Source organism: Muscardinus avellanarius, assembly GCF_963383645.1.
Source record: "Muscardinus avellanarius genome assembly, chromosome: 1".
NCBI lineage: Eukaryota > Metazoa > Chordata > Mammalia > Rodentia > Gliridae > Muscardinus > Muscardinus avellanarius.
This window is the reverse complement of record NC_137786.1, coordinates 30183660-30207867: the sequence shown is the minus strand read 5'-3', so window position 1 is coordinate 30207867 and position 24208 is coordinate 30183660.

The window sequence follows — 24208 nt, the reverse complement described above, 5'->3', positions numbered from 1 at the left end:
TTTTTTGCTCACCTTTGATATCTGTATTTTTCATCTTCCTCCTCCTAGACCCATAGTCTTTCTGATCACATCACCTCCAAATACAGAAAGCAAGGATAAAGTACTAAGAAATGGAATCTGCCATGTTAATCACCCACACTGGCTGCCCTCCTGCTTCCACACTGAGTTCACAGTCTGTTCCTCCGGACTTTCCGGGTCTTAGAACAGCCCCTTTCCATCCAAGAGATGAGCACTGAGTCTTTTATTCTTGACCATTTCACAAACTTTTTACTTGACCATTTCACAGACTCCCTTTGGGACAAGTTATATTTATCTCCTTTCAGAGCAAAGCCACCTATATTATCATTAGATCACAAATCTCCCAAGCCCTATCCAGACACTGAAGATTATTTCAAGGACTTTGTCTCTCCTCAATACTCTTCTATCCATTTCCTTCCTACATTTTTCCACTGTGGACTGCCCACCAGATGCTCAGATCACTTTCCCTTGGTTGCTCTCTAGGTCACAGATTTCAATATTTGTCTCCCTTATTCTGGCAAAAGGAATCACTTAATAAAGTTCTATCGTATTTCCTAGAACTTAGCACAACAATGGAGGCATAATAAGCACTCAATAACACTCATTTGAATTAAATTTGATGGAGTTATATGGATTTTTATATATGATCAATTAAAAAATTTGAACTATAAACTCAAGCTGTTATGATGATTGCCATGTTTTATTTTATTTTTAAAACTCCTGCATGGTCTCTGCTCAGAGAGGATCTATGTATATACAAAAAAAAAAGGGACTTTCTCTGATACCACAATATGATTTTTGTTGCTGGCTATAAATCTGGAAATCAGGAATGTCTAGTCGCTACACATTCCAGAATTCCAGGCCTACACATTTTGGCTGAGATTCAGAATGTTGACTTCTATTGATGAATATTTCAAATATACACTATTTTTCATTTTATATGCAATTGCCTTAGAGTGGAATTTTCTCTTCTTCCCCACCAGAAATTCTGCATTGTATCAGTTCCTACATGTACTTACATGATTCTTGGTAAAATGGAGAGCTTTTGTGTTTGACCACTTGGCTCCCCAGCGGAAGGCTGAGGAAAAGAGGAACAGTATGTAAGGTGTTAGAGTTTTAAAGAGAAAGATTTGAACTATCTTATATAAATTTACATGTGTGAGAGCAACTCTGGGTTTCAACTTTCAGAGCAAACACTGAGGCTTACCTCTAGTTTATCCAAAGGATCTTGAGGGTTAAAAGCTTGTTCAGGAAGCCGGGGCCTAGCCGATGACTTCATACTGAAATCATGCAAAACTCATGAGCTCATGAGCTGGGAGATGAAACCAGAGGAGACAAAAATGGCTTTAAGCAAAATTGCAGTAAGTCTGTGCTGGATTGTTCAAACCCGAAGAGGGGGAAATGGATAAAACCAGGCCTCTACAATTTGAAGACTCTTGCAAGAACTAGCAGTAAAATGAAACTGCTTAGTTTCACTCAAGCCCGTGAAAGACTCTCAGAGAAACTGTAGAGTAACTTGAAAGCCAAGAACGTGTTGTTTGCATTTGACAATCTCGAGAATCAGTGAGTACCATTCTCGGTACTTCACTGGGCAACCAAGGCCAGCCTATCTCTGTTGTGCTTCCTGCCCGCTTTTTCTGCACAGTCCCAGTGTACTGTCATCACATGGCTCTCACTTCACTGTGCTCCACAGAGTCTCAACACACGGATCTGCTCCTTTGTCTGAAAGAAGGCCTTGGAGAGCTGTGGGACCTGGCCCAGGATTTCAGAAATCAGGCTGGGTTGGGACAGGGTTGGGATTGACTCCTGGACTTTGATGCCATCAAGAGAGACCTAAGGGACAGTGTTTAGGAGCCACATTGACCCAAGTCAAGTGGACAGACAAAAGCACAGTTGTTGATCTGAAGGAAGAATCAGAAAATGCCTCAGTCAGCTTCGGTTGCTATCACAAAATGCCATAGACCAGATGACTTAAACAGTGAAATTCCCAGTCTTTGGAGACTAGGAAGTCAATATGACAGTTTTTTTGTTGGCTTGTAGTCAGCTGCCTTCTTGCAATGTCCTCACATGACAGAGGAGAGAAAGCAAGCTCTCTCTCTTTTTCTTTGTGTACTGGGGATTGAACCCAGGAATATTCTATCTGTGAGCTACACCTCCAGCCCTTTTTAAACTTTTTTTTTTTTTGAAACAGAGTCTTGCTAAGTTGCTGAGGCTGACTTGAATCTATGATCCTCTTGTCTCAGCTTCCCAAGCACTGGAACTATAAGTATATACCATAGCACCAGGCTTCTCTAGTAGCTATTCTTATAAGGGGGCTAATATTACCACGAGCTCCCCCATAACCTCTTTTAACCCTATATACATTAGTTTTTAAAGGTCTCATATCCAAATGCTATCACACTGTAGGTTAGAGTATTGTGGTATTCATATGTGGCATGAATTGGGGTGGTTGGCATAATTCAGTCCAGAACAGAGAAGGTGAATCCGGGTACAGAAAAAAGCTGAGAAAAACTTATGAGAAAGGGTAAGTTTAATGGAGCCACAAAGCCCCAGAATGCAGCTAAAGGTGCTTTTCCTAGGTTACCAGAATCTCCATTGTGGGGGGAGGCTAAGTATCCGGTGCCAGTCAGTTACATAGAACAGAATCCTCTGTAGTTGTTTTATGTGGAAAGGACTTATTTCAGGGATTATATGGCTTATCGAATCACTGAGAGGCTGAAGAAGCAGATTCAAGGTTAAGCTCCCAAGAACAACTCCCTAAGCAAGACCCAAGAAGCGGGCCACCAAGAGAGCAGCAGTTTCTTCTGCATTAGGAAGGCTGCCTTCTGCATTAGGGAGCTGGCCCTGGAGCCCACTCCATGGCCAAGATCAAGAGGCTGATACCATACTCACCTTTTCTTGCTGTAATTGGCACTACTAAAATGGGCATCCAATTCCTGCTCTGATACTCAGGATACTAGTGAGTAGAGACTGGAACCTCGGCACCACCACCATGGGACAATGGGTTGCCTCCATGAGCAGCCTGTCTGCAGTACAGATGGAGGCCTGGCTTACACATATCCTGAAAGCACAATGTTACAACCCAAGGTACGAACTCCTGGGTAATATACGTTCTATCTTCCTAACTTCATGACAGAGTGGACATTCAAGGTCAAATTTAGTTTCTCGTACTCTTGTTACTGTTTTCTTCCCTCTACAAGCAATTAAGAAGGGCTTATCCTTAGGAAGAACTGAAAATATGTTAATGATGTGGGGTGATTTCTGGGCTTTGGTAGTACCAGATTGTATCCAGTATGTTTTCTAAGTTCTCAGAAAATCTGTTGCCTTGTCTCTGAAATGGAATGGTAGGACCTACTTTTTAAGGAAAATGCATAAAAGTCCTTAATACAGTGCCTAGAATATAGGTAAGTGCTAAAAATATTAGCCATTATTATTGTTATGGTGGTTACAAATTAATAGGTAAGAATGATCCTATGAGAACAAATCACGAGGGTCTTCGTAGGTCTTGAACCAGATTTTTAATTAGAGGGATTCTTACATTCAGTGTCTGAAGACTGTGATGGACACTACTTCTGCTTAGAGCAGGCTGGAAGTTATCTTTGTCTCTCTTGTCTTGCTTTGGCTATTAATGACTGATTAGATAAACTGTGTTGAGCAGGAGCCTGAGGCCAAATCTGGACACAAATTTGAGATTGACTAGTAATGTCTGCCCTGAGTGTGGGAGAAGATAGCATTGTAGGTGTGCCAAGTATTGTCATTCCTGGACTTGATTTATTTCTCAGCCCCAGGAAAGAAGATGGACTTGAGAAGAAACAGTGGGTTGGAGTCCCGCTTCTCCTACACCCTGGCTCTGTGGCCACAAGCTAGATGCGTATCCCACCTTTGCTTAGATGTTTCATTTATAAAATGAGGATTACCAGGTTTAAACTATACCCCCATACAGTTGTGAGGATCAAATGAGATAATGCTTGCAAAAATGCTGTCAGCGGTGAGGTGTCACATGAATGCAAGCTATGTTTGTTATTAGTGTGTGGTACTGGGCCAGTCTGTACTTGAGAGGGAGGGAGCTGAGTCAGTGATTGCTAAGGTCTGCCTCTGCCCACATCATCTTGGCCAAGACTCTCCATCTTCCTGCCACTTCTGAGTTTACTGAACTTATAATAAACTCTCCCATATAGTGTATATGGCCTTATCTTTAAGAGCTGGACCTTAGCAGGAGTGGAATGAAGAACATCAAGTGTAAGTCTCAGAGATGCTGGGCCCTTCCTTAGTCCCATGTCCCTTATTACTTCTTTTGGTGTGTGTGTGTGTGTGTGTGTGTGTGTGTGTGTGTGCTACTGGGGATGGAACCCAGGGGCATTTGTCCTCCAAGCTACACCTCCAGCCCTATTTTTTATTCTTTATTTTGAAACAGGGTCTCACTGAGTTGCAAAGGGCCTCACTCAGTAGCTGAGGCTGGCCACAAACCCAGATCCTCCTGTGTCATCCTCCCAAATGCTGGAATTACAAGGATGCGCCACCATGCTCAGCTCCTTGCTACTTCTAATTGATCTTACTGTGCTGCTTCCCACCTTAGGACTCTATCCTGAAGCAAATCTTGAAATCCTGAACTAAGCCTTATATTTCTCAGCTGTCCTGAAATCTTTTCCTTACCAAAACTTGCTGATGGTGCATCTCAGTCACTCATCAGCATTAGAGAGCTGATGTGACCTCAGGGATCACTGAGTCTTGCCTCTTAATTTATAAGTGAAGGAATTGATGTTCAGAGGAGGGAAGCAATGATTGTGTTCAATACCACCAGGCTCCTGCCTCACACCTGAGGCTATTTATTTATTTATGTGTGTGGTACTGGGATTTAACCCAGAAGCATTTTATCTCTGAGATATATACCCCTAGTCCCATTTTATTTTTTATTTTGAAATAAAGTTTCACTAAGTTGCTGAAGGACTCACTAAGTTGTTGAAGCAGACTGACCTCAAAACTTTGATCCTCCTGTCTCAGTCTCCCAAGCACTAGGATTACAGGTGTTTGCCACGGTGCCTAGCTTCCTTTGCCCCTGACCCTATATTCTGTTGGCCGACCCTTAGCAAAGCATTCATCAGGTAAAGAAATCCCTTTGAATGTGTTCATGAGAAGAACACTGAATTCTAATTTAAGTGCCCAGATGTCCTCAGAATGTGGGGGCAAAAATGGAGCACTGGGCATTTGGATTTTGAAGAGGTGCTAGGTCAGACCCTTCAAACTCTTAGCCTTCAAGCTCTTCCACCTGACCGGCCATTTGCTTCACTCACAGTGAAAGCTAACATACAGTCCCAGACTGCCCCACACCAAGTCTCCCACCATCCAGAGCCAAGAGAGGCCTGTGGGAAGCCAGGCTGTGGCCCAGCCTCACACTGGGCTGGCTTTATTGTTTCTTGCCCCCAGCCAGTTCCATGTCCAGCATATGAACAATGGCTGCAGTGTGTTGGGAGGTGAGACGTGACCTGCTGCAGGTGCCTCTGTGCACAGTGCTCGGGCCAACTAAAGGCATGAAGTGGTCCCAACATCACTCACAGAGTTCTTCACAGTTTACAACGTCCCGAAAGAATGCCGATGGGCGCCCTGACAGCCTGCCCCACCCAAGCTATCCAAATAGCCTCTCAGTGTTTATTATTTGCCTGGTTCACTCACAGTGGCTGCCTTATTAGAAAGGCCCCAGCATGTATTTGTAAAACCTACACTGTCGTTAGGAATCTGAATTTAATAAGGAAAAAAAAAAACAGACTGGAGGGGAGTGAGGTTTCTCATTAATTTTTTTACTACATCTAAAAAATGTGTAAGAGATATAGACAGTATGCTCATTTATATTTGAACGTTAGATAAATGACACATATGTGTTTATGTCTCTCTCTGTGTTAGTGTGTATGTATGTTTTTGTGTGTGTTACTGAGGACTAAACTCAGAGGCATTCTAATTTTGAGCTACAACCCCAACTACATTTTATATTTTATTTTGAGACAAGGTCTTGCTAAGTTGCAAAAAAGTCTCACTAAGTTACTGGGGCTGGCAATGGACCTGCAGTTCTCCTGTCTTAGCCTCCCAAGTACTAAGATTACAGGCATGTGCCACCATGTCCAGTGACAATTCTCTCTCTTTCTTCCTTTCTTTCTTTCCTCTTTCTTTCTTTCTTTCTTTCTTTCTTTCTTTCTTTCTTTCTTTCTTTCTTTCTTTCTTTTTTCTTTCTGGTATAAGTGAATCCTGTGTAACATTTGGGACATATTTATGCTGAAAATATTCATTATGTACCTGTGTCTGTACCCAGTTTGAGTATCCTATATTTTATTGAATAACTATTTCCTGAAACATACCCTGACCATTGGAACCAAACCTGGACCCTTCCAGTCTTGACATCAGTAGTCTTGACTGTTACAGCTCACACACACCAGACCTGGGTCTTTGGTTCATTCACAAGAAAGCTTACAGGATTCCTGCTCCCGGAATTCTCTGTAACAGGAGGTACAAAGCCAGTTCATGGGAACACAAATATATCAGGGAAGTGAGCCAACACATTTTAGTTTTCTGTCTAATTACCAAGTGCTCCCAGATAACCTTTTCCTTCGATTCCTCAGCATCCCTGAATAGGGTTTGGCAAGTATCATTTGCTCCATTTAAGATGGAAAACACACAGGTGATACTGGTCAAGCCAGTGCCTGTGAAGTGGAGAGTTAGTTGAGGTTACCTGGCTGTCAGGCCCTAAAACCAATCACACTTTTCCTTTTAGAACTTCCTGCTGTATTATTAAAATCAAATATGCTTTTCCAAAAATCATGGTGCTTTTATGTTCATAAAAGTATTATTTGATTACTGAAGAAGACTTGGAAAACACAGACCCTCCCCCCGCCAAAGAAAGGAAGGAAGGGAAATCAGCAAAAGTAATCTCAGCTTTGTGAGATAACTACTGTGAACATATAGGTGTATGGTCCTCCATTCTGTATCTTTTAAAATATATATTAATTTATTATTGGTTTAAGTGAAAAAGGCCAAGTTCCCAAATATAAAAATGCATATGTAATGAATGTAAATATACGCAAATAGTTGTAATGTGAAGATAATTATATATGTGTATTTGTAATATGTATATTTATATATACATATAAAATGGAGAATATAGAATATCTTCCATTTCTGTGAGTCCCACATCTGCAGATTCAGCCAACCACAGATTGAAAATATTTAAAGAAAGAAAAATAATTGTGTCTAGTAGACATACATAAATTTTTATCACTAGTTCCTAAATAATATGATTTAACAACTATTTACACAGCATTTACATTTTATTAGGCATTAGAAGTAACTATAGGTGATACAAAGTACATGGGACGGCTGGGCATGGTGGGGTACCCCTGTAATCCCAGTATTCGGAAGGCTGAGACAGGAGAATAACAGGCTTAAGGACAAGCAAGTAGTGAGACTCAGCAACCAAGTAAGACTGTTTCAAAACAAAAAAAATAAATAACTAAATAAGGGGCTGGGGGTGTAGCTTGAAGGTAGAGTACCCTTGGGTTCAATTCTAAGTACAAAAAAGAAAAAGAAAAAAAAAAGAGTATATGGGAAGATGTGTATAGGTTATATAACAATACTCTGCAATTTTATCTAAGGAACTTGAGGATCCACAGATTTTGGTATCTGTGGTGGGTTTTGGAAATTATATTGCCCCCAGAGATATCAAACAAGGGACAATTGCATATATAATTAGAATTTAAGCTAGGCATGGTGGCACACGCCTGTCATATCAGTATTTGGGAGGCAGAGACAGGAGAATTGCAGGTTCAAGGCCAGCCTTAGCCACTTAAGGAGGCTATCAGCAACTTAGCAAGACCTTGTTTAAAAATAAAAAATAAAACAGGGTTGGGGGTGTAGCTTCAAGGTAGAATTCCCCTGAGTTCCATCCCACCCATAAAAGAATTTAAATTAGTTTGAAATTAGATGACTCATTTTGGGTGTTAATTAGGACTTAAGACTAAGCACAGAAAGTACCAGATAAGCTCCCAATAAAGAACAGAGTGTGGGCTGTGAAGGTCACTACAGTAAAGAGCAAAGTCCCACCCAGCAAGGGCGAGCCTGTCCTCTGTGCTCTCTTCTTAGTTGAGGGTGTTTGGTGGTAAGGGAGGTGTAGCTAAACACATCTATCCCTAATGCTTTCCCATGGAATGATTGCCCTACACTGGCATCGCCCACCCTTGTAAACAATTGGCTTCTCCTTTAGGCCGAGGCATTGCAATCCAAAGCTGTAAGTTCTGTGACCTCAGTGGCAATTGGGATTCATCTGTGACCTGTTGGTGATCAATTTGTTCATAATTAACTAATGCTTCTATGTAACCCTAGGGCAACTTTCTGTTTCATGGTTTCGAGGGCATTATTCATTTAGGGAGGCTGATCCTGCAAAACCAGGGGGGTCTTTTAGTCTTACATGACTTCTAAAATGGTTTGGTATTTTGCAGTCAGTTGCTGAACGTGGCAACTTAGAACAGCACAGTATGAAGGTAGGTGTGGCCAGCATCAGACACATCTGTTGAGAGACCCATAACCATTATTCCACCCATTTGCCTTGTTACAGGCTCAGCCATATATGATCTTCTGTGTCTCAGAGAAAACGTCTCCACTTTCTCTCCACAAAAAGAGTCCTCAAAACACTTGTGTATTGGTCAGAGTTCACTAGAGTAACAGAACTTACAGGACACATATCTGGCAAAGGAGGATTTATCAATCAGCTTGCGGTGTGTAGTCCCAAGTGGCCGACTGCATATGGAGAGCCAGAGGAGACAGGATCTGGTCCAGCCGTCCAGAGCTGGAGTCTCAGAATCAGAGCGACCACTAATTCAGTCCGAATCCAAGATGGAAAAGCCAGGAAACTCCAGAGAAATGATGGTGAAGACGGTCCAGTTTAAAGAGCTGGAGATACCTCAGATGAGAGCAGATGCTCTTTCTTCAGGAAAACCCACTCATGCCTTCAGGTGACTTTCTCCTTCTATCCAGGTCCTGTGCCTATCAGAACTACATTCAGGGCAGGGCTTCCCCTTCAGTCTGACATTATATAAACCAATCATCTCATCAGCACACCCGGAGTCACATAATCTTAGGTGTCCCATGATCCAGTCAAGTTGACAGTCCAGACTAACCATCGCACTGTAGATTCCATAAAAAATGAAGCCATTCAGAGACTTGTAACCCCCTCTCTAGTATGGCAACAGATCCTGGCAAAAACTGCAGGGGAGGCCCCTAGGGAATACACATGAGCTCATTCAAAGAGCCAGAGCCCATGTGACTCTCTAGGTCTCTCCTGGATGTCCTTCCTTAGTAAGAGTCACTAGCATAAACCACTCAAGAAATATGTGAAAGGTGCTGGGCGTGGTGGCACACGCTTGTAATCCCCATGCTTGGGAGGCAGAGACAGGAGGATCATGCAGGTTCGAAGCCAGCCGCACGCGCTGGCTTAGGAGACCCTGTTTCCAAATAAAAATGTAAAAATAGGTCTGGGAGTGTAGCCCGGAGGTAGAAGGGCTTCCAGGAACCCCAGCACCACCAAAAAAAAAAAAAAAAAAAAAAAAAAAAGAAATATGTGAAAATCTAAGGTCAATGCTAGCATCATTATATTTGATTTTTTTCTCTCTATGCATATACAATTTCTCTATATAGTATTCTCCATCTTTTTTGTGGTACTAGAGATTGTTTTTTATTTTTTATTTTTCAGTTCATTAGTTTATTTATTTTGGTGCTGGAGATTGAACCCATGGTCATTCTACCTCTGAGCTATACCTCCAGCTCTATTTTATTTTCTATTTTGAAACAGGGCCTCGTTAAGTTGTGGAGGGCTGTGGACTTCTGGGAAGATGGCGATGGAGGAAAGCGGCACTTACAAGTCCCGCTAACAATCCAACTCTACTACCACAAAACCAGCGCCTTTCAGAGCCAGAAAACACCACCAGCAAAGAAATAAAAATGGTAAATACAAGGGACAGAGAAAAAGAGCTGGAAAAACAAGACACCGGAAAAAAAACAGCCCGAAGTGCCACGCCCACGCGGCGCGGAGCGGCCGGAGCAGCCAGAGTGGCCAGAGCCGCAGCGCGGATTGGGGGGAGCTGCAAAGCAGAGCGGCCTGAGCAGCCAGAGCAGCCAGAGCCGCATTGCGGAACGACCGGAGTGGCCGGAGTGGCCAGACCCGCGGTGCAGAGCAGCCAGAGCCGCGGTGCAGAGCGGCAGGAGTGGCGCGGCCTACATCTCCCTTAGCAGCACCAGGCTCCAGAGAGGAGGGAGACTCAAAACAGAGCTCAAATCCAGAGAGGAGGTACTCTGGCCTCACAGCCTAGGATGCAGAAGTAGCGTCTTACTGCTGGCGGCAGCGGCGAGTTCACCGGACGACCCTAGACCAACCCACTCAACCAGCCACCAGGCGCCTGAGAGGAGGGGTGGACAGCGAGCTGAGGTGAGCAGGTGCTGAACATCCGGGCGGCAGTCAGCAGTTTTGTTGGTGCAGGGAACATCTAAAGCTCCCAAGGGCCGGGCACAGCACAACTGGCAAGGACTCAGAGCAGAGTTCAAAACCAGAGAAGAAATATGCCGCATCACAGCCGAGGGCGTGGCAGTGGTGCCATATTGCCAGTGGCGGCAGCAGCGAGTCCACCGAGTTCACTACAGCTCCATCAGTGCACTCAACAACCATGAGTCAAATTGCGGCCCCTAGGGGAGAAATCCCAGTACTGCACTCACAGGGACTTGCGCAGATAGTCTCCCTGGGTTGGAGATTTTAGCAGTGCAGCCCAGTGGGGGAGTGGCAGTGGCAGAGATATCATACCATAGTCACAACTCCCCACTGGAGAACGCCCAACTTGGCACCCCCCATGGTCTAAGCAGCCTTGATTGACTCCCTGGGTCTGAGACTTTGTGATACAACCCAGTAAAGGAGTAGTGGTGACTGAGATACCACAGACTCGAGATCCAGAGCATCTTAAGTGAACTCGTAGTGACTCAGGGAAGAACCCAGAGAAGGCACAAACTTCCAAAATCATGGGAAAGAGAAATAACAATGGAGCAGTGATTGCCAACAACCCCACAACATCAGAATCTGATAACACAGAAATCCAAAGATCTCTAGAAGATCAAATTAGGAAAATAACTTTAGAAATAATAGAGGACTTTCGAAAAGAATTTAGAGAGAGTCAAAAAGAGATAAAGGATGCAATTAATGAAGTAAAGGCCTCAATTCAAAGTATAAATAACAGATTAGACCACATGGAGAATAGAATCTCGCTTCTTGAAGATGATCATTCTAAAAATGAAAGCATAGTTTCTAATTTAGAAAAAAAAACCCAACAGCAGGAATCTGACATTGAAGAAATATGGGCCCATTTCAAGAGAGCTAACCTAAGAATAATTGGAATAGAGGAGGGAAAAGGTGAAACCAAAGGGATCAACAATCTCTTCAAGGAAGTAATAGCAGAAAATTTTCCAAACATAGAGCAAGAGGTCAATACACAGGTCCAGGAAACTTATAGAACTCCCTTTAGACAGGATCAGAGAAGAGGATCCCCACGCCACATAATTGTCAAAATGACTAATGTGGAAGCCAAGGAGAGAATCTTAAAGGCAACAAAAACAAAAGGCCACGTGACATACAGAGGCAAACCAATTAGAATCACTCCAGACTTCCCAAACCAAGTTATGAAAGCCAGAAGGGCTTGGAGTAACATATTCCAAACTTTGAAAGAAAACAACTTCCAGCCAAAAATTTCCTACCCAGCAAAACTATCCATCAAATTAGATGGAAAAATAAGAAGCTTCCATGACAAACAGCAACTGAAGGAATTTATGTCTTCAAAACCAGCGCTAGAGAAAATACTCAAGGAGATTAACTGCAAAGAGGAAATGGGTAATACACGCCAGAACCAAAGAAACAAGAATTCCCATCCAGCAGACAACTAAGAAAAGAAGAATAAACAGTATCTCAAACAGAAATAAGATCTTAACATGTTGGGAATTAAAAATTATCTCTCTATAATCACACTGAATGTAAACAGCCTCAACTCCCCAATAAAAAGACATAAAGTGGCAAAATGGATTAAAAGCCAGAATTCATCCATCTGCTGCTTACAAGAAACACACCTTACAAGTAAAGGTAGGAACAAACTCAAGGTAAAGGACTGGAGCAAGGTAATCCATGCTAATGGTACTCGAAGACAAGCAGGAGTAGCAACTATGATATCAGACAAGTTAGACTTCAAACCCAAACTTATTAGAAGAGACAAAGAAGGTCACATTTTACTGGTAAAAGGAATAGTCCAGCAAGAGGAAATAACAGTAATCAACATCTATGCCCCAAACATAGGGGCAGCTACTTTCATAAATCAAACTCTTTGTGATATGAAGTCACACATAAATCCCAACACAATAATACTGGGAGACTTCAACACACCTCTCACAATACTAGACCGATCTTCCAGACAAAGGGTCAGTAAAGATGTCTCAGAACTAAAGAACACCATTAACCAAATGGACCTGTTGACACATATAGAATATTTCACCCAACTACAGCAGAGTTTACATTTTTCTCAGCTGCTCACGGAACCTTCTCCAAAATAGATCACATCCTTGGACACAAAATGAGCACTAGCAAATTTAAAAAATGTTACATACTTTCCTGTGTCATTTCAGACCATAATGGAATGAAACTACAAATCAACTATAAGAAGACCCAAAGAAACAACATAAACATGTGGAGACTGAACACCACACTTCTGAATGAAGAATGGGTCACAGAAGATGTAAGAGGTGAAATCAAGAAATTTCTAGAAACAAATGAAAATAAAGATACAACATATCAAAACCTCTGGGACACTTTGAAGGCAGTATTAAGAGGGAAATTTATAGCACTGAGTGCTCACATAAGAAAAACAGAAAATCTTCAAATAAATAGCCTTATGACACACCTCAAAGCCCTTGAAAAGCAGGAACAATTGAACCCCAACGCCAGCAGAAGACGGGAAATTATTAAAATTAGAGCAGAAATTAATGAAATAGAGAATAAAAAAACAATACAGAAAATCAACAAAACCAAAAGCTGGTTTCTTGAAAAAATTAACAAGATTGATAAACCACTGGCCAACCTAACTAAAAAAAATAGAGAATCAACCCAAATTATGAGGATAAGGGATGAAAAAGGAGACATTACTACTGATAGTGTAGAAATCCAGAGGATTATCAGAAACTACTTTGAAAAACTATACTCCAACAAAATGGAAAATCTGGAGGAAATCGACAACTTCCTAGATAAATACAACCTTTCTAAACTGAGTCAAGAAGATATAGAACACTTAAACCAACCAATAACAATCAAAGAGATTGAAATAGCAATAAAGAGCTTACCATCAAAGAAAATCCCAGGACCAGATGGTTTCCCAAGTGAATTCTATAAAACCTTTATAGGAGAACTAATCCCAATACTACTCAAACTATTTCGGGAAATAGAAAAAACCGGGACTCTCCCAAATACATTCTATGAAGCTAACATCACACTAATACCCAAACCGAATAAAGACAGTTCAAGGAAGGAAAACTACAGGCCTATATCTCTGATAAACTTGGATGCAAAACTATTAAACAAAATACTAGCAACACGCATTCAAAACCACATCAAGAAAATCATTCACAATGACCAGGTAGGGTTCATCCCAGGGATGCAAGGCTGGTTCAATATATGAAAATCAATCCATGTAATTCATCATATAAACAGAATCAAAGACAAAAACCACATGATCATCTCAATAGATGCTGAAAAAGCATTTGATAAAATTCAACATCCATTTATGATAAAAACACTGCAGAGAATTGGAATAGAAGGAACATATCTCAACATTATTAAGGCAATCTACAACAAGCCCACTGCCAACATCATATTAAATGGGGAAAAACTTCAAGAATTCCCCCTAAAAACTGGAACCAGACAAGGATGTCCACTATCACCACTTCTCTTCAATATAGTACTAGAGACTCTAGCCAGAGCAATAAGGCAAGAAAAGGAAATCAAAGGAGTACAAATAGGAAAAGAAGAACTTAAGCTTTCACTATTTGCAGATGACATGATACTATATTTAGAAAACCCAAGAAACTCGGCTGGGCGTGGTGGCGCACGCTTGTAATCCCCGCGCTTGGGAGGCAGAGACAGGAGGATCGCGCAGGTTCGATGCCAGCCGCGCACGCTGGCTTAGGAGACCCTGTTTCCAAATAAAAAAAGTATAAAAAATAGGTCTGGGAGTGTAGCCCGGAGGTAGAAGGGCTTCCAGGAACCCCAGTACCACCAAAAAAAAAAAAAAAAAAAAAAAAAAAAAGAAAAAAACCCAAGAAACTCAACCAAAAGGCTTATAGAACTGACCAACAAATTCAACAAGGTATCTGTATACAAAATCAATCTTAAAAAATCAGAAGCTTTCCTGTACACCAACCATAAATCCACTGAAAAAGAAATTCAGAAAACACTTCCACTCAGGATCTCCCACAAAAAAATAAAATACCTAGGAATAAACTTGACCAAGGAGGTAAAAGATCTCTACAAAGAAAATTATAAAACACTGAAAAAAGAAATCGAAGAAGATCTTAGAAGATGGAAAGACCTTCCATGTTCATGGATTGGAGAATAAATATCATTAAAATGGCCATCCTCCCAAAAGTGATCTACAGATTTAATGCAATGCCCATTAAACTACCAAGATCATTCCTCACAGACATAGAAAAATCAGTCCTTAAATTTATCTGGAATAACAAAAAGCCCAGAATAGCCAAGGGAGTTCTCAGCAACAAATACCACGCAGGAGGAATCACAATACCTGACTTTAAACTATACTACAAAGCCATTGTAATAAAAACAGCATGGTACTGGCAAAAGAACAGATATATAGACCAGTGGAGCAGAATAGAAGACCCAGAAACAAGTCCACACACTTTCAGCCAATTGATTTTTGACAAAGAGGCCAAAAACATACACTGGAAAAAAGATAGCCTCTTCAACAAATGGTGTTGGCAAAACTGGTTAACCATATGCAGAAAATTGGATGTTAATCCCACTTTTTCACCCTGTACAAAAGTCAACTCACGATGGATCAAAGACTTGGAAATTAAACCAGAGACTTTGAAACTCCTTGAAGAGGGCATAGGTCCAACACTACAACACATAGGCACAGACAAACATTTCCTCAACAAGACCCCAAAGGCACAACAAATTAAAAGGAGAATCAATACATGGGATTGCATGAAACTGAAGAGCTTCTGTTCAGCAAAGGAAACTATCAAGAATCTCAATCGAGAGCCAACAGAATGGGAGAAGATTTTTGCCACCTACACCACTGATAGAGGACTAATATCTAGAATATACAGAGAACTCAAGAAACTCAACACTAAGAAAACAAAGCATCCAATAACAAAATGGGCAAATGAACTAAACAGGCACTTCACAAAAGAAGAAATTCAAATGGCCAATAAATGCATGAAAAAATGCTCAAAATCACTGGCAATCAGAGAGATGCAAATCAAAACTACCCTGAGATTTCACCTAACTCCAACTAGAATGGCCATCATTCAAAACACAAACAACAACAGATGCTGGCGAGGATGTGGAGAAGTGGGAACTCTAAGACATTGTTGGTGGGATTGCAAATTAGTGCAACCACTTTGGAAAACAGTATGGAGAATCCTCAGAAGAATGGGAACAAATCTACCATTTGATCCAGTAATACCACTGTTGGGTATCTACCCAAAAGAAAAGAACCCAAACTACCAAACTAATGCATGTGTATCTATGTTCATAGCTGCACAATTCACCATAGCCAAACTATGGAACCAGCCAAGATGTCCATCAACAGATGAATGGATTACAAAACTGTGGGATATGTACACAATGGAATTTTACTCAGCCATCAAACAAAACTCAATTACATCATTTTCAGGGAAATGGATGGAACTGGAGGACATTATGCTAAGTGAGATTAGTCAGTCACAAAAAATAAGAAATCAGATGCTTTCCCTAATATGTGAGAGTTAGGGAGAAATGAGGAGCAAACAAGTCAACCTAAAGGAGGAGAAATGAGGGGGGAAGAGGAAAATCTCTAAAGCTCACAATGTACTTAAACATATCGAAGTCAATCACTAAGCCAAGCAAGGGAGGGAGGGATGGGGAGGGAATGGGGTGGGATTTGGGTAGGGGTTAAATCAGCGATGAGTACATGTTTGTACACACAAGTTTTTTACCCCAATAAGTTGTATGAATATAATGCACCAATAAAAAAATTAAAAAAAATTCACCAATTAAAAATAAAAAATTATCAATTAAAAAAAAAGTTGTGGAGGGCTTTACTTATATGACAAAGCTGGCTGTAAACCTGTGATCCTTCTGTCTCAGCCTCTCAAGTACTGGGATTACAGGTTTGTGCCAACAGACTTAGCTGGTACTAGGGATTGATTTTTGTCTTGAAACAGGATTGTTATAGGTTTCTGAGAGTTTCATCAAGTTGCTGGTCTTGAACCTACGATCCTCCTTTCTCAGCCTCCCAAGTACTGGGATTTTAAGTATGTGCTATCATGCCTGGTTGAGTGTTCTTCATCTTAAGAATTCCTTTTGCAAAGTGAACAAACTGGTTTTTCTTATATTTCTTACTGAGAAAACTCAGCTTCATATGAACATTAAAATGAGAAGAAACTACAAAAGAAGCATGTATCAAAACATTTATACTACTGTGATCTAACATCGTTTGTTCAATGTTAATCTTGCACGAAAAGGAAAAGGTTAGAAAGCTTTGTTTAAATCTACTAAGCAAAAAACTCAACCTAATATAAAACAAAATCCCAGCTGGACAATTGTTTCAAACCCAGGGCCTGTTCTACTCCTTCCTTTTGTAAGAAACATTTATCGAGAATGACACTGCCCCTCCCGCTTTTTGTTCGCAGTCCTAGGGACTGAACCCAGGACTTCACACACACACACACACACACACACACACACACACACACACAAGCGTCAAGCACTCTAACACTGAGCTACATTTCTAAGGCAAAAGTAACTTTGTTTCTGAGGAAGAAAAAATAGGTGCAAGCTCCAGGAATAAGTCATAAGTAAACAAGGGGAAGAAAACCACCACGTTGCCAACAACTTCAACAATTGCCATTGCTTTGGGCCATGATCTTGACCAATTGTAATGAGCGCTGACAAATCACATCTAGTATTATAATTCACCCAAGCAGAATATGGAAACTAGACTCTGATGGTGGTGGGCGGACTGACCAAGAATACCATGAAACCCAAGTACTCAGTTCTGTGGGATCTTCAGTTACTGTAGATGTGTGACTGCCATCTAGTGGTAAGCGTTAACTTCACCTAGAAGGTGGAGAAATTCTGCAGCTCACTTTTGCCAGTGCTGAGGATTATAGCACTTAAAAAAAAAACAAAAAACAACAACAACAACAAAAAAAAAAAAACAAACTAGAGCTTGTCTCAATTAAAATTCTTTTTCTTTTTCTGTTTGATTTCACTGCATCTTAGTTCTTCTCTCTAATTAATTCAAAGACACATATTCACCTTCTCTAATATAAAACATTTTTCTTCATCTGTCTATGTCTCTGCTCCAAGAAAGCCCAAGAGTCTATGTGCAAAACTCCCGATCTCTCATTCCATTTTGTCCTTCTACCATGGTTCTTTTATTGCAAAGACGAGGGACTCCTGCCTTCCTTATCTCCACGAAGCTATTTTCACTTTTTCTCTTTCTATTTCATATCATGGGAGTGCTGTGATTTGAAGGTTTTCTCCAAAGCTCATATGAATTTTAATTGCCATTGAAATGATATTAAGAAGTGTAACCTTTGACTTCTGGTTAGGTCATAGGAGAAGGACTCTCCTGCCTAGATTCTGGCCATCATCTTGGGAGTGTGTTAGTTATAAAGGAGGGGATGGACCCCCTTTTTTTCACTGCCTCCCCTCTTATCCTCCCACCCTCCATTATGGGATGACGCAGCATGAGGGCCCATGCCAAGTGCCCATTCCATGGATTTCCCTGCCTCAGAACCATGAGCCAAATAAAACTCTATTCTTTAAAAGTTACTCAGCTGTATGTGTTTTGTTTGGATAACATGAAATGGACTAAGACAGAAAATTAGTGATTAGGGTGGGGCTGTTGGTATAGCTAATGCCTGAAAATGTGGTAGCAGCTTTGGAACTAAGTAATGGGCAGATGGAAGAATTTGGAGAAGCAGGCTCGAGAGAATTTAGATTGCTATGAATGGACCTTTAAGGACCGTTCCGGTGAGGACACAGAAGAAGACTAAAGCTGTAGAGAATTTAGATTGCCACGAATGGACCTTTAAGGACAGTTCCGGTGAGGACGCAGAAGAAGACTAAAGCTGTAGAAAATTTAGATTGCCACGAATGGACCTTTAAGGACAGTTCCGGTGAGGACTCAGAAGAAGACTAAAGCTGTAGGAGAGCCTAAACCTTCTCAGTGAGTTATGTAAGTTCTTGTGATAAAAATGCAGGTAGAGAAATGGGTGGTCAAGGCCATTCCGATGAGGTCTTAGATGGAAATTAATAACGTATTGGGAAGTGAAGGCCATCCTTGCTATATCATTGTAAAGAAGTTGGAGGAACTGTTTTCCTGTCTTAGGACTTGATGAAAGGCACAACTTAGGAGCAATGAACTAGGATATTAGGCAGAAGAATTATCTAAATAATGAACAATTTAAGCTGTTTGCTGCATGGCTACTTTTGGCTGCTTAAAGTGAGATGCAAGAGGGAAAAATGACTTAGAGATGGAACTTATAAATTAAAAGAAAATCAGGATGGAAAGACTTCGAACTCTCTAACCTAGCCATGTAAACAGTGAGAAGGTGTGTTTAAAAGAGCAAAGGACGTGGCTGTGTGGTCATTTGCTAAAGAAATTAGAATGGATAGAAAAAGCTATCAAGACAATAGGCAAGCCAGGCATGGTAGTGCACATCTGTAACTCCAGTACTTGGGAGGATGAGACAGGAGGAGTGCAGGTTTGAGGCCAGCCTCAGTAACTTAGTGATACCCTGTTTTAAAATAAAAATGAAAAATTAGGACTGGGGGTATAGGTTGGAGGTAGAATTCTGGGTCTGATCCCGAGTACAAAAGAGGGAGAGAGAAAGATTTAGTAGAAAGACCTGAAGCTACCCCTCCAATTACAGAATGTCCAGAGATCTAGGGCAGCAGACATTTTCAGGGGATGAGCTTAAGGTACCCTCCACGGGCTCATTACTCAGAGCTTCTTTGGGTTCTGTTCCCCACATTGTGGCATGAAATCCTTGACTACCCCAGCTGTAGCTCAAGCAGGCCCAGGCACATCTTGAGTCCCTGCTCTGGAAGGCACAAGCCATCGACCTTGGCAGTGTCCAAGTGGCGATGATTCTACAGGTGTGCAGAGTACAAGAGTTGTATGGCATGGTTTTCTCCATCTATATCTCCAAGAATGTTATGGACAAGGGCCCAGGCAGAGCTTTGTGATAGGGATGGAGGCCCACAGAGAGCCCCTGCTAGAGTAAAGCTGAATGGGAATGCTGCCAGGTCCTCACGGGGCCGATGCCAGGTGAAGCCAGGGCTGAGAGTTCCCAGGAGGGCTGTTCCTAGGAGAGCTGTGAGGCGGAGCCACCTCCAAGACCACAGAGCTGGGCAGCCGCCCGCGAGCAGCTCCAGCCTGGAAGAGTTGCATCAGACACAAAATACAGAGGACTGAAGCGTGGGCTGAGCCCAGCAGAGCCTGGTGGACAGGGTGGGCTGGAGCCGCCAGAGCCCAATGGCCTACCCTGGTGTGCCTAGGTTACAGGACATAGAGTCAAAGAAGATCCTTCTCCAGGTTTAGGACTTAATGTTGTTTTCTCTGATGATAATGGGAACCACGCAGAGAAGGGAATCCTGGAAAATATAGTTTCTGTTTAGCTAAGTTGATAACAGTACAATGTGACTGTGTTGATATTTTGAGCAATTTAAGCCTATTTAAGGTGGCAAATCAACAGGCAGAGTTAACCAGGAAGAGGTTTATGAGATAGTGAGTGTTCCCAGGGAGCCAAGAGCAGCCTCTGAGAGGTGCGTCCTACATAAGGTCACATGTAGCTGGAGGATGGTGGGGTCCTTTATGGCCAAGGTGCCTCATAGAAGGACAATTGGTGGATCTCCTTGGGGCTGACATCACCTGCATCCTCCTACCATAAGAACATGCTGATAGCCGATGAGGACCATCTCTTTACCGCTCAGGCATGGCCCCTGGAGCGGGGAAGAGTATGACAGTGCTCAGGCACTGAAGAGTGATTGGGGTCAGCAGGCCAGGATGGGTGTGTCTTGTGTAAAATCCATCCTAAGCAAATGAGATTTGGCTGAGCACTGGAAACTTTTGGTAGAAACTTTGGGAAATAGGTGTGATGAGGTGACAGTGAAGTCCAGGATCTGTGTTCCTGGGACAAAGGTGGTGCTGCTGTGCTGGCCCAGGACAGGATGGACAGGGCAAGGAAGGTTCCCCTGAGTGCAGCTAAGTGAGAGGAACAGAGTGATGCCCATAGCCAGAGTGCACAGCCACAGGAGAGAAGTCACTGCGCAGACAAGCTACTGCATTAGCCATGCTGTGCTGGTCCTGTGTGCCAGACATGCCCAGCCCAGGGGCAAGCAGGGAGGTGCCACGGAGATGTTCACAGAAGCCCCTGCCTTTCCCTTCCTGTCCCTCCATCCTGATGTGATCTGAAGGAACTTTAGTTATATTTCTAATGTGGCACTCGTAATCTCAGTACTTGGAAGGCTGAGACAGGAGGATTGCAGGCTCACGGCCAGCCTCAGCAACTTAGGCACACAACAACTTAGTGTGACCTTGTTTCAAAATAAAAATAAAATAGTGCTGGGGTGTAACTCAGAGGTAGAGTGCCCCCTGGGTTCAATACCCAGTAACCACACACACACACACACACACACACACACACACGCATGCACGCACAAATGCACATTATCTCTATTTCCTTAGAGACAGAAAGTGAGTAGAATAATGTTTTTGAAGATAAATTTGGGGTCAGATGTTGAAAAAAATGGAGTGGAAAAGAGAAGGGTGAGGAAGGAATTCTCAGGGATGGAAGTCACTTGAGCAACAGTCTGGAGGCAACAACAAGAAAGAGTGGAGGATGCAGAGGGGTTTAGTCTCATCACAGAGGCTGGTGCCAAACTTGAAATTAATAAAGATGGGGAATGGAGGCAGGACTGGTCATTTAGTGGATTTGGTAGAATATGGGCAACTAGTAAAGTTTACTTTTCAAAATATTTATTATATATTTATATACAATATTATGCATGATATATATATTTATTATATATTGATGTGTTTTCATATTTGTTCACTTAGAAATAGACAAAACTGCCAGGAGTGCTGGTGTATGCTTGTAATCCCAGTACTTGAGAGGCTGAGACAGGAGAGTAGCAGTAAGACCAGTCTGTGGTAAGTTAGCTAGGTGCTGTTTCAAAATAAATATAATAAAATAGAGATAGGAATGTAGCTCAGAGGTAGAGTGACTCATAGGTTCAATCCCCAATATCACACATACACACACACACACACACACACACACACACATAAATACACACACACATACACACACACACACACACACACACACACACACACACACACTGGTGACTAGTAAACTGAATATAAAAGAGTCTCAATCCAATCTACTTGGAGATTTTTTTACCTAATTTTTTACATTTTATTGGCGCATTGTAATGCTACATCATAATGAGTGATAGAACGAACATCTACCCAGCACTTCGTGTGTTTCTACCTGGATCCCATCCCACTTCCTCCCTGTCCCCACACGTATTATTGGGATTGGAGCTGATAACTTCATATATGTTTGTTGCATTACCTGAACTGTTTTCTTGATCAAGTCTCCCTTTTCCTCTTTCCCCTCCCCAAATTCTCTTCTGCTACTGGCTCTTCTATTTTAGCAAAGGAAACAGACAAGGGTAAGTAGACACAGCTAATGGGTTATGGCAAGTGCTACGAAGGAAAACGTTGCAGTGCAAGAAGGTAAAGGAATGGAGGGTGCTCAGTGGGATTTGGGCAGAGATCTACGGGAAACAAAGGAGGCAGACCCCAGCTCTGTCAGCCCCAAGGCCCCCGGCAAAGGCCAGCCAGGGAGAGCCCACACCTGGAGCAGAGCGAGCAAGGGGGGCACAGGCAGGCGGTGCTGAGGTCAGACAATCCAAAACCTGGTTGGATTTATTTATTTATTTATTTATTCATTCATTCATTCATTCATTCATTTGTGGTATTGGGGATTCTACCTCTGAGCTACGCTCCCCAGACCTATTCCATTTTTTTTTTTAAATTTAAAAACAAGGTCTCACTAGGTTGCAGATGGCCTCACTAAGTTGCTGAGGCTGCCCTTGAACCTACGTTCCTTCTGTCTTAGCCTCCCAAGGAAGGGGATTACAAGTGTGTGCCACTGTGCCCGGCTTTGTAGGACGTTTTGAAGGCTTTGGTTTGTAGTTGGTAAGAGATGGTGGGTTTTGAGTAGAAGAGTAGTATATTCTGACCTGTGTCCTTCAGGGACAGAGAGGGCAGTTGAGAGGAGAATGGATGTAGAGGGCAAGAGTGCTTTTTTTTTTTGGTGGTACTGGGGGTGGAACCCAGAGGCTTTCTACCTCCGGGCTATACTCCAAGACCCATTTTATATTTTATTTGGAAACAGGGTCTCACTAAGTTGCTGAGAGCCTCACTAAGTAGCTGAGGCTGGCTTCGATTCTGCGTGATCCTCCTGTCTCAGCCTCCCAAGCGCGGGGATTACAAGCTTGCACCACCACGCCCGGCTTTAGAGGGCAAGAGTGAAGCCCGGAGAGGAAGCAGAGAGGCCTGGTAGGAAGCCAGGCGAGGGCTGAGGGTGCGGGCAGGAGGACGGCAGAATGGTGAGGCTGGTCTGCTTCAGGATCTGTCTAGAAGCTGAGCCTGAGGTAATAACTTTTGAGGCTTGAGCTTCTGTTTTCAGTTCATCCAAATGATTTGCCTTTTGACTCGGGCAAACCACCCATTGTCCTGTGCTTATTTCTCTGAGCTGTCAAGGAAGACCAAGAATCCCTTGTTAGAAATCACCGTGGGATTCCTGGACGAGTTGCCCACACGCACAGTGCCACACTGCAGTCATTGTCATGTGAAGGGAGTCCTTCCAACAGCAACATTTACCTCATCAAGAAGGAGGACTATGCCTGCCTTTGGCAATGCTTTCCTGCTTTAATTTGGCCTAGAATATGTTCTCTGGCACGAACATAGTCATGTGCATTCACACAAGAGTTTTTTTTTTTAATTTGAATTCCAAACCAACCTGTAATTTTATTTGATTTATTGTTTATGTTTATTAAAATTTCAATTGGTGCGTTGTAATTATACCTGATATTGTATTCATAGTGATAGATTCATATACGTACATAACATTCTTGGGTCTGTGTGAATCTCACTGTCATGCATAAGGAGAGAGCAGGGAAAGTATGGGGAAGGAAACAACTGCTAATTTTCAAAGCATGATTAATGAGAGAACCTAAATTGTCATCAAAGCTCTGCTAGGAGGTCCTTATTTATTTGTTCCGTATCAGAGTCCAATTTAAATTCAATATAATTACCATTGCTTGAGCACCTACTATTTGTAGACTACTATTTGAGGACCTACTATTTGTATTTATTTCTGAGGGATCAAGAAGAGGAATAAGATAAGATCTCTGTCTTCAAAGAAGCTGACCACCCATGGGAGACAATAGGTATAAACAACAACAACAACAAAATACTTCCTTGAAGGAGGGGAAAAATTAGAATTATTCTGACCTTTAGCTAATTTTCTTTTTATCTTGAGATTCTGAAAGACTGTAATAGGGTCCATCTCATGAATATTGAGCTTTAAAAAATGTTTGATGGATACCTAAGTTGGTTCCATCATTTGGCTATTGTGAATTGTGCTGCATGAATAAGCATGCATCACTATAATATTCTGATTGAAATTCCTTTGGAAAGATATCGAGGAATGGTATAGCTGGATCATTCTCAGTTTTCTGAGAAATCTCCACACTGACCTCTATAGCAGCTGCACTAATTTGCAATCCCACCAACAGTGTAGAAGAGTTCCTATTTCCCCACATCCT